The sequence below is a fragment of the Elephas maximus genome, chromosome 2, assembly GCF_024166365.1.
Source record: "Elephas maximus indicus isolate mEleMax1 chromosome 2, mEleMax1 primary haplotype, whole genome shotgun sequence".
Taxonomy (NCBI): domain Eukaryota; kingdom Metazoa; phylum Chordata; class Mammalia; order Proboscidea; family Elephantidae; genus Elephas; species Elephas maximus.
In genome coordinates, this window is record NC_064820.1 from 20,821,101 (window position 1) to 20,834,259 (window position 13,159).

Below are 13,159 nucleotides of genomic sequence, written 5' to 3' on the forward strand. Positions count from 1 at the left end.
GAGGGGAGGGGAGGGGGTTGGGATGGAGGGGAGGAGAGGGGAGGCAAAGGGGGCCAGGATGGAGGGGAGAGGAGGGAAGGCGGCCTGGGGACCCTGATGGAGGGGAGCAGCTAGCGGCGGGAAGGGTCGGGAGGGAGGCTGGGCGGGCTGGCGGGGGGTAGGGGAGACCGTGATGTAGGTGAGAGGAGGGGAGGGGAGGCGGGCGGAGGCTGGGACGGAGGGGAGGGGAGGGGAGGGCGAGCGGCGGGCGGGGTCGGGGAGGGAGGCTGGGCGGGCGGCTGCGCCGGGGGAGGGCGCTGGGCAGGAAGGGGAGGGGGAGCGCGAGCGCGAGAAATGCAGAGGCTGCAGCGGCGGCGGCGGCAGTAGCGGCAGCGGTGACGGCGGCGGCGGCAGCGCTCCGACTCGCTCCTCGCTCCGGACTCCGCCGTCGAGCCGGGGAGAGCGCCTCCGCCAGCAGACACCAGCCGGGCCGACGACGCCAGCGACCCGGGCCCTTCGGCGGCACTGCGCGCATCCCGGGCGGTACAGGCACCCAGAGCCGGTAAGGAGGCGCGCCCGGTGGCCCCGCTGCCATCGTGACCCGGGGCTCGGGGGACATCGGGGACCCGTGCCCCCACCGCACCACCCTCCTTCCCCCTTCGTTGTCCCCCCTCCCCCCGCAGCTGGACGTGCGGGGCCCAACTGGACGGCGGCGGGCGCGGGGTGCCTCCCAGAGGGCTCCCCAGCGCTCCGGGGAGACTGGGCGACGCGGGTCCCCGAGGTGGGCGGCTGCAGCCACTCGCCGGGGGCCGGGGAGAGGTTGATAAGCAGAGCTGGAGGAGCGGCAGCGGGGAGGGTGGGCTACTGTTTAAGGAGGAAATGCCGAATGCGAAGCCTTTAAGCGCATTGAGTCCCAAAGGGACGGCTTTGTGGGGCTGAAGGCAGCGTGTCCGTCATCTGAACGACTCACAGCCTAGAAGAAAGCGCTCAGCGCGAGGGGCGCAGCAGCAGAAGATGGAGGGTGGGGGTGGGGTGGGGCGGGAGGAACCCGGAGCAAGAAGAAGGGGGTGGCCCGCGGTGGACGCCAATGTAGTCTGACCAGAAGGAAGGGGGTGGCTTTTGGGTTCGGCACATGGGGACGCTTGACCCGCGGGACTCCCGAATCTTGGCTTGGGGTGGCCAAGGAATATGAGGTTCACACGACAACGCGCATCCCTGCAGAAGCCCCATCCTGATCAGATCAACGCCCCAGCCTTGCCCATAGCCGAATTCCCTCCCCACTAACTTGTGGGCGCCTTCTGAACATTTTATTTTCTCGAGCCTTCGGTTAAAGGATTGCGCTGGGCGCCTCCGCCCGCGGCCCCCGCCGGGGGGTGTGAGCTTGAACGTGACAGCGCGCGGCCCCGAACCCGGCTCGGCCTCACTGCAGGCCAGGGTTTGGGGTTTAGCAGCTGCTGCCTAAAGCGCTCGCGCTGAAACCGCACACCCATTCCTGACCCCCACTTCTCCCCACAGACAGAAAAATAAAAATTCCAGAGTCCCTGGAGCCGAGCGCGCACACAATGCATGGCTAGGAACCGCATTCTTTTCATGAATATTCATCGAGCGCTTAGCTGGGCTACTTATTTGCTTCCCCAGAGGTAGTTCTGCCTTGAAACGGACTCCGTGGTCAGCTTCTGCCTGTGTAATTTTCATTCGGCTGAAATTAGCACAGCGCACATGGGTGATTTTAGAACCTTGTAAAGGGTTGACACGCCTCGGTCTCTCCCGAGGTCCCTACCACGAGTGTGGCTGGTTAAAATCAAACACTAGAATCAAGGTGGCCTTCTGGCTCTAGGGGTGTGGATCAGCCCCCCGGGATTACAACCCGGGCTAACAGACCCCCAGGACTGCGGGGAAAATGAATGAATCGGGACTGTAATTACCTATTCCTTTGTCTTGGCGTCGCGCATGCGCCGGAGAGCAGGGTGTGGAGGGCCCGGGCCGCCCCATCTGATCTCTCCATCATCTACCCACCCACCCACCTCCTTTCCGAAGCCCAGGAACAAAGGCGTTTTCCCTAAATGTTGCGTGAACCCCTTGGACGCGAATGACAGTTTCCCCAAGGTGTGTCTCTTTTTTCCCAGGCTGTCTCGCGTCTTTTGCTTTCTCAGTGATTTCAATTGACCAAAAATGAGATTGGCCTTTATGTTGAGGGCAGAGATGATTTAAAAAAAAAAAAAAATTTTTTTTTTTAAACTGAACATTCTTATTTTCTTCTCTAGTTCGGCCCATTGTTCTTTTTCCTGCAACATATTGCATTGCAGCGACGGTGGCTCTCTGAATTTGCATCGATTAACCGTTTGTCTGACAGATCTTTGTTGCTGGACCTTTGATAAGGGACATGGGCTCAAAACTGACAGTGAGTGTTGCCCTTAGTGACACTAGTTGGGGAAAATGAAGACATCTTGGCGTTTATACCAACAAAATGGCCTACAAAAACTAGAAGAGAGAAAATGGTTACCTCTGGATCCTAACGCTGGCTGTTTTCTCCTGAGTCCAACCTTATTGTTTCATTAAGAATGCCCAAAGGGAGACTCCATGGAGATGGAAATCCACTGGCCAGGGAGGAAGAAGGCAGCTCAGCCAGCTGGAGTGAAGATAGTTGATTAAGTGCACAAGGCTTCCTTATTTTATTTTTTTTAATGTTTTTTGCAATATCTAACAGTAGTCATGCTACCTATCGCCTTGATGGCTGATTTTCCTTTCAACGATATATTATCCAGCTTGTAGCCCCTTAGATTTCTTTTTGGGTTGGTTTGGTTTTATCATCCAAAAGTAGACTTCTTGTGTGTATGAAATGAAATAGGAGGCTAAATATTATATTTTGTAATGGTGGGTTATGTTGAAAAGAATTTATGCTAAGTATTCCCAGTAGACCCTGGTGGAAAAACACGTGGCATCAAATGCAAACCATCTTTTGTTCTTTTTAATAAGAACTTGATATTGACCGAGCATAATATATAAGAGCCTATGCTTGCATTGAACGTAGGAGGCTGGCTTGGCTGCCTGCTAGGTGACCTGAATTATACCCTCTTTGCTATTTAGTTTTGAGTGGTTTATTATGATTTAGAAGATAATATATACTTCTCTCTCTTTTTCTTTTACATATTTTTTTGGAAGGCGAGTGAGTTGAAATATATACAAAATTCAGTACCATTTGGCATATCAGTATACCCCTAATTCAGTGGGCCTTGGGTTTTTGAGGAAGATAATGAAAAAATTTTTAGATAAAATTAAAAAAAAAATTATCAATGATCTTTTTCCTTTAGCTACCTAGCTTTTTGCCAGACCTTAGTAGGTATAGAAAGAGAGCTAGTTAGGCCTTTTGACAAAATCCACCAACACTATCTCGACAGTGGCATTTCTGTCTCAACCCATGCTGTAATTGTGGTGTGTCGATAAAAACCTTTTTCCCTCCCAAAATCCTAATTTCAATGCTCAGTGGAGAAGAGCCCCGAGAGCTTAGGCTCACTGTCCTTTTAGGTATCTCTAAAAAAAAAAAAAAAAAAATTTTTTTTTTTTTTTTTTTATAACACCTTAGATTTATGCTCAGTGGAGTAGAGCCCCGAGAGCTTAGGCTCACTGTCCTTTTAGGTTCACCAGAGCAAACCATAAGATGGTCTAAGATGGGGTGTGTTCCATTTGCTTATTTTTTAAATTTTACCTTAAGAACAATGTCATTCCATGGTCAAGATACACAGTATATGATATGAGGAAAAAAGTTAGGTTTGGGAGATTGGGAGTCGGGTGGTTGGCTACTGTAAAATGGATGCCTGCGTCTCTTGTAAATAAATGCAAAATCCCAAACCATTTCGTAAAACAATTAGGCTGATTTTATATATATATGTATATATATATATAATGTATTATATATAACAGATATTATATATAATAAATTTAACATATTACATAGACATATTAATATATATATTTTATTGATGACATGAAACTAAACTAGTTGGTATAGAATATAAAAAATATAGTTTCTTCGTATTTGTCCTTGGGAAATAATCAATTTGTCATCTTCCAAAAACTGTATTTAAAAGGGAGAGTCGAGCTAGTCTACCAATAAGCTCACGTCCAGTTTCTACAAATGTAGTCCGAAAATAAATGGGTTGCACTGAACATTGGAACTTAGCCTTAAATTAAGATGTTCATTTACAGGTTAAGCACTACTGAACTTTTAGAGTTTGAATAAACAATGCTTACTAAATAAAGGATTTATAAAATCATTTCGTCTTATTTTTTGTGATCTCATGAAATTCTGTTTTATAAAATGGCCAAAAAAGACTTATAAACTAATATTTGCCAAAAGCAATTGCCTTTGGTGTCTGATTCTGTTGAAAGAAACACATTGGATTTGCTTAGGCCTTTATCTTTCCTATCTGTAGTTTTTACCTATTTATATCTTGTTGTTGAGAACGTATAGCAGAACATACACCAACTCAATGATTTCTGCTTGTGCATTCAGTGACATGTTGATTACATTCCTCAAGTTGTGTGACCATTCTCACCCTCCTTTTCCTAATTGTTCCTCCCGCATTAACATAAACTCACTCATTTCCTATGTAATCTTTCAAGTTATTGTCAGTTTGGTCCTGTGTAGATCGTTCTTAAAAGAACATAGTGGTCAAGGCAGCCATTCTTTGCTAGTTAAGTTAAACTGTCGTTTGATGATTAATATCTTAATGGAAGCAGCAGTCAAGAAATCAAACTACTTATTGCATTGGGCAAATCTGCTGCAAAATACCTCTTCAAAGTGTTAAAAAGCAAAGATGTCACTTTGAGGACAAAGGTGAGCCCGACCCAAGCCATGGTATTTTCGTTCTCCTCACATCCATGCAAAGACTGGATGATGAGTAAGGAAGACTGAAGAATTGATTCCTTTGAATTATGGTGTTGGTGAAGAATATTGAATATACCATGGACTGCCAGAAGAACAAACAAGCTGTCTTGGAAGATGTACAGCCAGGGTGCTCCTTAGAAGTGAGAATGGTGTACTTCGGACATGTTAGCAGAAGGGACCAGTCTCTGGAGAAGGACATCATGGTTGGTAGAGTAGAAGATCAGTGAAAAAGAGGAAGACCCTCAATGAGTTGGATTGACACAGTGACTGCAAATGGGCTCAAACATGGTAATGATTATGAGGATGGTGTGGGACCAGGCAGTGTTTCTTTCTGTTGTACATAGGGCCACTATGAGTCGGAACCCACTGGACAAGTACTTCACAACAACAATGATTGTCTTAGCTGGTACAACTGGAAACCAGGTAACTGCTCAGGAAAAAATCCTGAATACATAGACAAGTTGAATGCCTTCAATGGCTGTGAAATCTTTGTCATTTTATTAAATTTTCCCAACTCACTTAACCCATTTCCAATTTATTTTCTCTCTTAAGATCTTAAGTAACCCATTGCAACATGAGCTTTTCTGTTTGGCTTCATTAAAGTGGACAGGCATCAGGAAATAACTATAAGCTGCAAATAGAATTTATTTTTAAAGATAAAAATACCCTTGCTGTGGGGTGCATATTGGGAAATGGTGGAAAGAAACTGGATTTGAAAATTTCTAGACAGTGGCTAAGCCACTTTGGACAAATTACTTCACTTTAAACCTCTCTGAATCTCCCTTTCTTCAACTGTAAAATTGGGATAGTAATTCTTATTTTTAGTTTCTAATAAGGACCATACATAATGTCTGAAAAAACGAAGACTGGATCTTAAGGACCCCTCTACCTGTCAGTCTACTCTTCCAACACATTCAGTGTGGTTGACATCACTGACTAGTTTCTGGATATTGAGCTCCCTGTTGAGGAATGAGGATCTGAGGGCCTTTAAGTGGGTTCAGTCAGAAGTAGGCCATCTCAGTCTCAAAGAGGCCCACATACTGTAATTCCTAACTTCCTGTCTTTGTGTATATACATATTTGAAATTCTGTGAGGCACCATGTGGGAATTTTGTCCAAAAGTGCATGAGGAAGTATGAAATCAGAATGGTCAACCTCATTGAATTTCCCAGGGCTGCTTATGGAACCCAACAGATGGCATTTAAGTTCTTTTGAGAAGATATATGGGGGTGGGGTGGGGTGGGGTGGTGTCTGAAAACCACAGCAGTTTCCAACTTGCCAAAGGAAGGTAGGACTGTTCCCTACATGGCTATGGCAATTAAGACAGACATCTAGGTAAATGTCACAGGAGACCAATTGTCTGGTGAACCTTCTCAAGAGCAAAAGACAGTCACGTAGAATCACATTCTTACCAGAATATAGTTAAATTGTAATTTGGAGAAGACTGAAGCCTAAGGAGCGGTGTGATTCAAGAACAGTCTCCTTTTTTCTCTCTGGAAGTCAGAAATGGATGAAATGGGAGTGAAATAGGGTGTGTTTTTCTTTCTTTATACCCTAAGGATTTAAATAACTTAAAATCAGACTTTCCAAAGGCAGTACGTTTTTGAACAAAAACAGGGAAAGCAGAGATTTATTTTCTGACTAGCCAAGGCCATCCATGCCGTGAAGGTGCTATTACTGCAGCAGGCTTGGGAGTCTAGGGATAAATTCCTGAAAGCATCGGAGGGTTAGAAATAGAAACCATCTGTGAGCACAACAGGGCTCCAGGCCTAAGGAAACACTTCAAGGTAATATAGGAACAGGGTGTTCAGTGGGGAAGGCCAGGCACTTCCGTAATATTTTCTCCTGTTACTAAAACTTGGTTTTCAATGGATTTGGGGGATGAGGGAGGAGGGACTGGTCTTCTTTGGTTAGTTTTGTGAACTTCTGTTTGAAACATATATGTCAGCAATTGTTTATTCATTGTATAGAGGATATGGGTTTTAGAAAGCATAAATTGGAGGGCGAGTTGTAATGAAATTGGACTTCGAAGCCAGATTCATTGCGTTAGAATCCTGTCTCTGCTATTTACTAGCTGTTTGACCTGTGGCAAATTGCTTATCTTCTCTGTGCCTCAGTCCTCCTCTGTAAAGGAGATTGTAATAGAGGGTTATTGTAAGGATTAAGTGAAATTGTCATACACTTAGAACAATGCTTGACATATATTAAGTGCGTATTTTTAGTTTAATTTTTAAGGCAAATTTATCATAAAGTCGTGAGAATACTAGTTCTATTTGCTTCATCTTCTCCCTCTATAGCTATTCATTTGCTTATCTCAAAGAGACCACCACGGCAAGGCAGGCCAGTGGAGGTCCCTGGGACAGTAGTTGGTAGAGCATCGGCATTTGCGTAGAAAGGGTCCCCCAGGTGTGGTTATGATATCTTGAATATGTTGGCAGGACACTTGTACTAGTTTCAAAGTCCAAAGTGGGTGGGAAGTTAATACAACCCCACCCCGGCCTCCATACTCGATTGGCATTTATCAAAATGAAAAAATAAATGTGAAAGTCCTTGGAACTTCAGAGACCTTCAGAGAAAGGCCCACATTTAGTATGTTGAGTCAGGACTCAACTTGATTAGCTGTATGACCTTGACTATAAAATGTAATTCATTTAGATTCCTGAAATCACTTAGCTCTGTTGTGTTCCGAATCTAGCCGCATTCATTAGCATTTAAAAGAAGTATCTTTTTCATTAGCCAACTTAGATTTGTTTAAAATTCTAAGATAACAGTATTAAGAACCTAGGGACGTCCCAGCTTATCTACACACACACCCATTCTCGCGCGGGCGCACACACACATACCCACACCCACACCACAAATTTGGTACGCCTTTTTTTATTTTCCCATGTCCTCACCACCCCCATGGGAAGCCCTCATTGGTAGCACAGTGGTTTAAGAGCTACAGCTGCTAACCAAAAGGTCCAGCAGTTCGAATCCACCAGGCGCTCCTTGGAAACTCTATGGGGCAGTTCTTCTCTATCCTATACGGTCACTATGATTTGGAATGGACTCGATAGCAGTGGGTTTTTCACCACCCCCATATCAGGAATAAAACAGAGGCTCATATTATGCAAGAATGTAACAAAGGTGTTGTTACCTTGTGGACAAATCTTGGCAAGCAGTTTTCCCCGTGGAGACTTTGGTCACTGTGGTCTCTTAAAAACAAACAAAAAAATTCCCTGGAATTTCGGATATTTGGCGTGGATCAGTCCAGTGAGTTGGAACTGACAGTGGGTTTGTTTGCTTCCATTGGGTTTGCTTGGTTCCATCGTAGAATCAGTCTTAATGTTTCAGGCATTTAATTCAGGGATACGCCCAAGTAATTTCTTTTTGACTTCTGGATACTTGTTTCTGTTGTTGAGTAAAGGTAAACTCATTTTACAACTTATTTACATTTTGTATAAATTCTTTATTTTTCTTCTAATACTTTTGAACAGGGTTTTGAATTATATGGATTCAGGAGAGAAATTCTATATTCACTTTATCTGTCAGGTGTTCAGTGTGAGGAAAGGAAGTTTTGAATATGGAAGTTGCATTTTTTTTGGAAAGCTTCCTAGTTTAGGTGTGGGGACAAGATTGGAGGTTTATTTATTTATTTTTTTGGGGGGGGGAGTGGAAACTGAAAGGATGAGAATGGATATTTCTTTGACTATATGTTGTAACGTCATGTGCTGTAATTGAATTTTATCCCCTCAAACACCTCGAAAATGCATTCTACCTGTGAAGAAATGGAAAATGTAGGGGTTCATGCACAATGGCCCTAAGAACCCACAGTGAATGGAAAGTGATGGAATTTGAATGTCTGTCTGATGGTTTTCAGCCCTATTCCACTGGCCCATGCTACACTGTAGTTCCCATAAGCCTGACCATTGTATCTTATGTAACATGGACCCTTGAGAAAATGGTTAGCCTTCTAACTTAGTAACATCTTCAGTATTCATTTAGAGAGAGTTGCACTAAGTTCTCCAATTAAAATTAGTTATCATGGAAGACATGTAGCCTTTAACCATTTAATCAGTAAATACATTTAAGTCACCTGCGGATTACCGGGGATTCTTGTCATAGTTCTACTCTGTCCTATAGGGTCGCTATGAGTTGGAATCGACTCGACAGCAATAGGTTATGGGGTTTTCTTGTCATAGTGCACATGAACTAATATGCTTTTCAAGAATAATGACAATGATGATAAGGGTTATAGATGGACGTGTGTTGGTTTGTCGTCTTTACGTTGCTCCTTATACTTCACAGGTGGAAGTAATCACCCAAATGCCTTAACTTAATTCTGGCTTTTGGGGTGCTGGTCAAGAGATTCTGGTAGGCTCTTTTCCAGCTGTGTAGTTAGGGTTGCCTAACTAGCAATAAGCCAAGTACTAAATTGTGAACCTGTTTTTGTTTTCTGCCTCCATGTAGGATTCATTTACAGATAGGGGTGGCTGCCTTTAAATACCATCCTAAGTACAATATCAGTCCTTTGTTAAATACTTGAGTCATCATGACAGAAGCTTTGAAAGCTTATCACTGAAACCCTTATTTTGGAACTGAGAACGATCTTGGAAAAGTTAGTGCTCGTTCAAGGTCACATGGGCTGGTTAGTGGCTCAGTGGAAACCCAGGTTATTTCCCAATAAAGCCTCACCCTTGGACACCCCCCTCATGAGAGAGAGAGAGAAATAATCACAGAATGACTGATTAAGTCAAACTCCTACTTAGTGTCTGCAACTTAAAAAAAAAAAAAAAAAAATCCTACCATTCTTTTACCCTGGGAATAATTTTTGAAAATCTAGACTTGGTTCCATGAGGTCCTCCCCCCTCTCCCTCAGCCTCTTGCTCTTCTGCCTTCTAACCCATCCCATGGGCCTCTCTTTGGGAACTCATCAGGTACTGCCTGCTATTACCTTGTCCATGTGTCTACTTTTCCCCTCAACATGTTTCTCTTTGCTTCCTAAATCATATGTACAGGGTTTCCTTCATATGCCAAAGAATAATTGGCATGCATTCATAGTGTCTTTCCTCATAAAGCTGAATTTTAGTGTTGTATCCTCATTTTCCTCCTCAAGATGGACATTGGTGCAGGGGCAGGGGGCTGCAGATAGAGGGTACATGTTAGGAAAGAAAGCCAGGTGGTTTTAGACTTGACTTTGAGAGCGGCAGAGGGAGATGCTGAGACTCTGGGTGGAACAAATAGTTAATGTGCTCGCTGCTACCCAAAACGTTGGAGAATCTGAATCCACCCAGAGGCATCGCAGAAGAAAGGCCTGATGACCTACTTCTGAAAATCAGCCGCGGAAAACCCTGTGGAGCACAGTTCTGCTTTAACGCACGTAGCGTCTCCATGAGTTGGAACTGACTCCAAGGCATCTGGTTTCAAGGGAAGTGCAGTCCAGCATCCTGCCCTAGAAACGCTCCAGAGTCTCTTCGAAGGTCCAGCATGGACGATGTGGTGGGGGTGTAATGGATGGGTATGAGCTATTATACTATTAGCAGTGTTATGTGGCTTCTTGGTTTGAAGCCTCCATGAAAATAATGCTTAATCTTTTTCTCTTGAGAATCATCATCGGTGGTATTTGGGCCCATTTAGAGGATTTAAAAAGATCTGTAAATTTCTGAAATAGTCTTTCAAACAGGGGACTTAAGTACTTAAGTTGTTAAAGCACACTTCATATAAAGCTTAATTTTGGGATGTTTGAAAGTGATGCCAGCAATGTAAGCTGTTTTTGTGAATTTGTATCTGGACAAATTGTGATAAATTTAGTTTTAGGTTAGACACGGTTTTATTTTCATTTTTTAAAAAATTGTATTTTGTTGTCGTTGAGGATATACCAATATACACAGCAAAACACACCAGCGGTTTCTGCGTGTACTATTCAGTGATACTGATGACGTTTGCTGAGTGCTGCAACCATTCTTGCCCTCCTTCTCTGAGTTGTTCCTCCCCCATTAACCTATTCTCACTGCCCTTAAGGTGCCTATCTAATCTTTTGAGTTGCTGTTGTCGCTTTGATCCCATATTGATAGTTCTTTATTTTCACATTGAAAATGGTCTATTTAGAAGTTTTTTTTTTAAAGTGGAGATAATATATTTTTTCAGAGAAACCTGCAGTCAATGACTTAGCAGATTTCATAGTTGCTTTTTTTAATAATTAGTCATGCAGATTTAGAAATGAATCCATTCCTTGAACAAACTCAGATAAAAACTTTTCTCTGCTTGTGAAGAAGTATGTTAAGAGAACACCTTTTCCAGGTTGAGCTGTCTAAATAACAGGTTTCCTGGATTGCCTCAAATCAGTTTACCCGTTTACAGCCCGTTCAGAGCACCATTACCACATAGACTAATACAATAATAATAATAAAAAAAAATACAATAGGGAAGTTAAATAGTAACAAGGTCTGTTTGGGAAAACAGTATATTGAAATGGAAAATCTCAGCAGCCACCCACCAACTGTGAGAATGTCCCTGTTCATATAAAAGAAACGGCTCCTTAGAATTGTGGGTCTTCAGAGTCATTTCCTAAGCTTCTCTGAGCTTGCTTTGGAAACCGCAGAGGCCATAGGAATATTTGCTGTCTTTGACCTTTACAAAATATTCTCGGGTGTTTTAATGGAGGGTAGCCACATCTGTGCTTACTTTGGCTTATTGAAGATGCCTGGGGAAAAGAAAAACCTAGAGACCTCAGTGATTTTAAAGGTGGGAAGATTTGCAGTTAGTCTCTTCTCCACTTGGGTGTTTACTAAAGATATTAGTATGACTAATAAGCTGACCTGGAATTTTCTTGCAATAACTCATTTTTCTGAGGAAAAATGAAAGAATCTCCTTACAATAGTAGTGACAGGAGCTCCTGGGGTTTTTCGTGATCACCCAACCTCAGTGAATACCATTCTATTGACGGAAAGTTGACTGTGGTGTTAGTGTTTCTTCAAGTAGCCCTGGAGATCTTTTGTTGAGACCTCCAGCTCTGATTTCTCAGGACCCTCCCAACCGGGCTTTAGAAACCTGGTTCTGGACTTTTCAGTGTTTGCTTTTCAGACAGATAATAACAAGTGTTTGTTCTGAAGTTCTCTGGGAGTTTGTTAATACAAGATTGATGGTGGTTTCCCAGATAGGTATTTCTTTGTATACTCCTGCCTGGTTGTTCTGTATGTTATCTGCCTTCATCCAACTCAGTGGTTGACTAATGAAAAGTCTTATTGAAGGTTTGGTTATTTTTTCATTGGCGTAAGAGACAAAGCGCATGTACGCCTGTGCACATACACAGACAAAACATTAATCACTTACCAGGTTCTTCTCCATCTTTTCTCTTCTAACTGATTTTATTTCCACTGTCCAGAGAACTTGGCATTGATTTCATTTGTTTTAAAGTCTTGGGTGAGTAGGTGGGGATGGTCAGAAGAGAACTCAACTTATCACAATGCAGAGAGAAGTAACTACAGGAAGGAAAGATAACAAATGATTTTGCTAAGGTAAGAGTTGTAGATGGAATGAAACTCGTAATGGGAAAGTGTTGTTAATATTTCTAAGGTATTACGTTTAACTTACTTCGAACTTCGAATGCAGACAAGTGAACAAGAGTTAAAAAAAAAATGAAATGTCAACAAGCTTAACATCTTCCCTACCTCCAGCCCCCCCAAATCATGTTGATTAGCCCTGCTTTAAAAAAAAAAAAAAAAAAACCACTTTGTTGCACTTTAAACTTCAATGCTGTCAATAGCAACCCATTCTTTTACTATGTCCTTGTATCCAGCAACAAATACTACAATGTTAAGGGGAGAAGGAAGTGGTGGTTAGAGAGAGCAGTTGGCAAACTAAGGTTAATGTACTCCTGTGGCTAAGAGCTTGGCTGCTAACCAAAAGGTTGGCAGTCCGAATCTACCAGCCACTCCTTGTAAACCCTATGGGGCAGCTCTACTCTGTCCTGTAGGGTCTTTATGAGTCAGAATTGACTTGATGGCAATGTGTTTAAGGCCACCCATTAAACTTACTCTCTTTGGATAAGAACTGCTACTTGTAGATCTTACTGCTGTGTTGATCCCCATTGGCTAGGTAGACGACGCAAAGGAGTACCCTTAGTCACGTCTGTAGTGGGCTTGCCAAGAATTTCAGATAATAGACAAAGAAGTCCAGAATGATGTAATACTGCAAAAACTGTTCCTGCTGTTTCTAAGGCGAGTGAAAGGAACGTAAGCTAGTTTTGAGTTGGGCGTGATTCCTGTTGGGAGATGGTGAGCAGTGGGGGAGATGCAGTGTTTTTTTTTTT

The 13,159-nt window shown here is 43.2% G+C and overlaps 1 protein-coding gene across 1 annotated transcript in view; it reads left to right on the top strand.

Moving 5' to 3' along the window:
- Positions 1-342: 342 nt before the first annotated feature.
- BASP1 (brain abundant membrane attached signal protein 1) overlaps positions 343-13,159 on the top strand; it is a 70,988-nt gene continuing 58,171 nt past the window's right edge. Inside the window, exon 1 of the mRNA XM_049861438.1 lies at positions 343-541. The gene's annotated coding sequence lies outside the window, so the exon portion shown is untranslated. The remainder of the gene's footprint in view (positions 542-13,159) is intronic.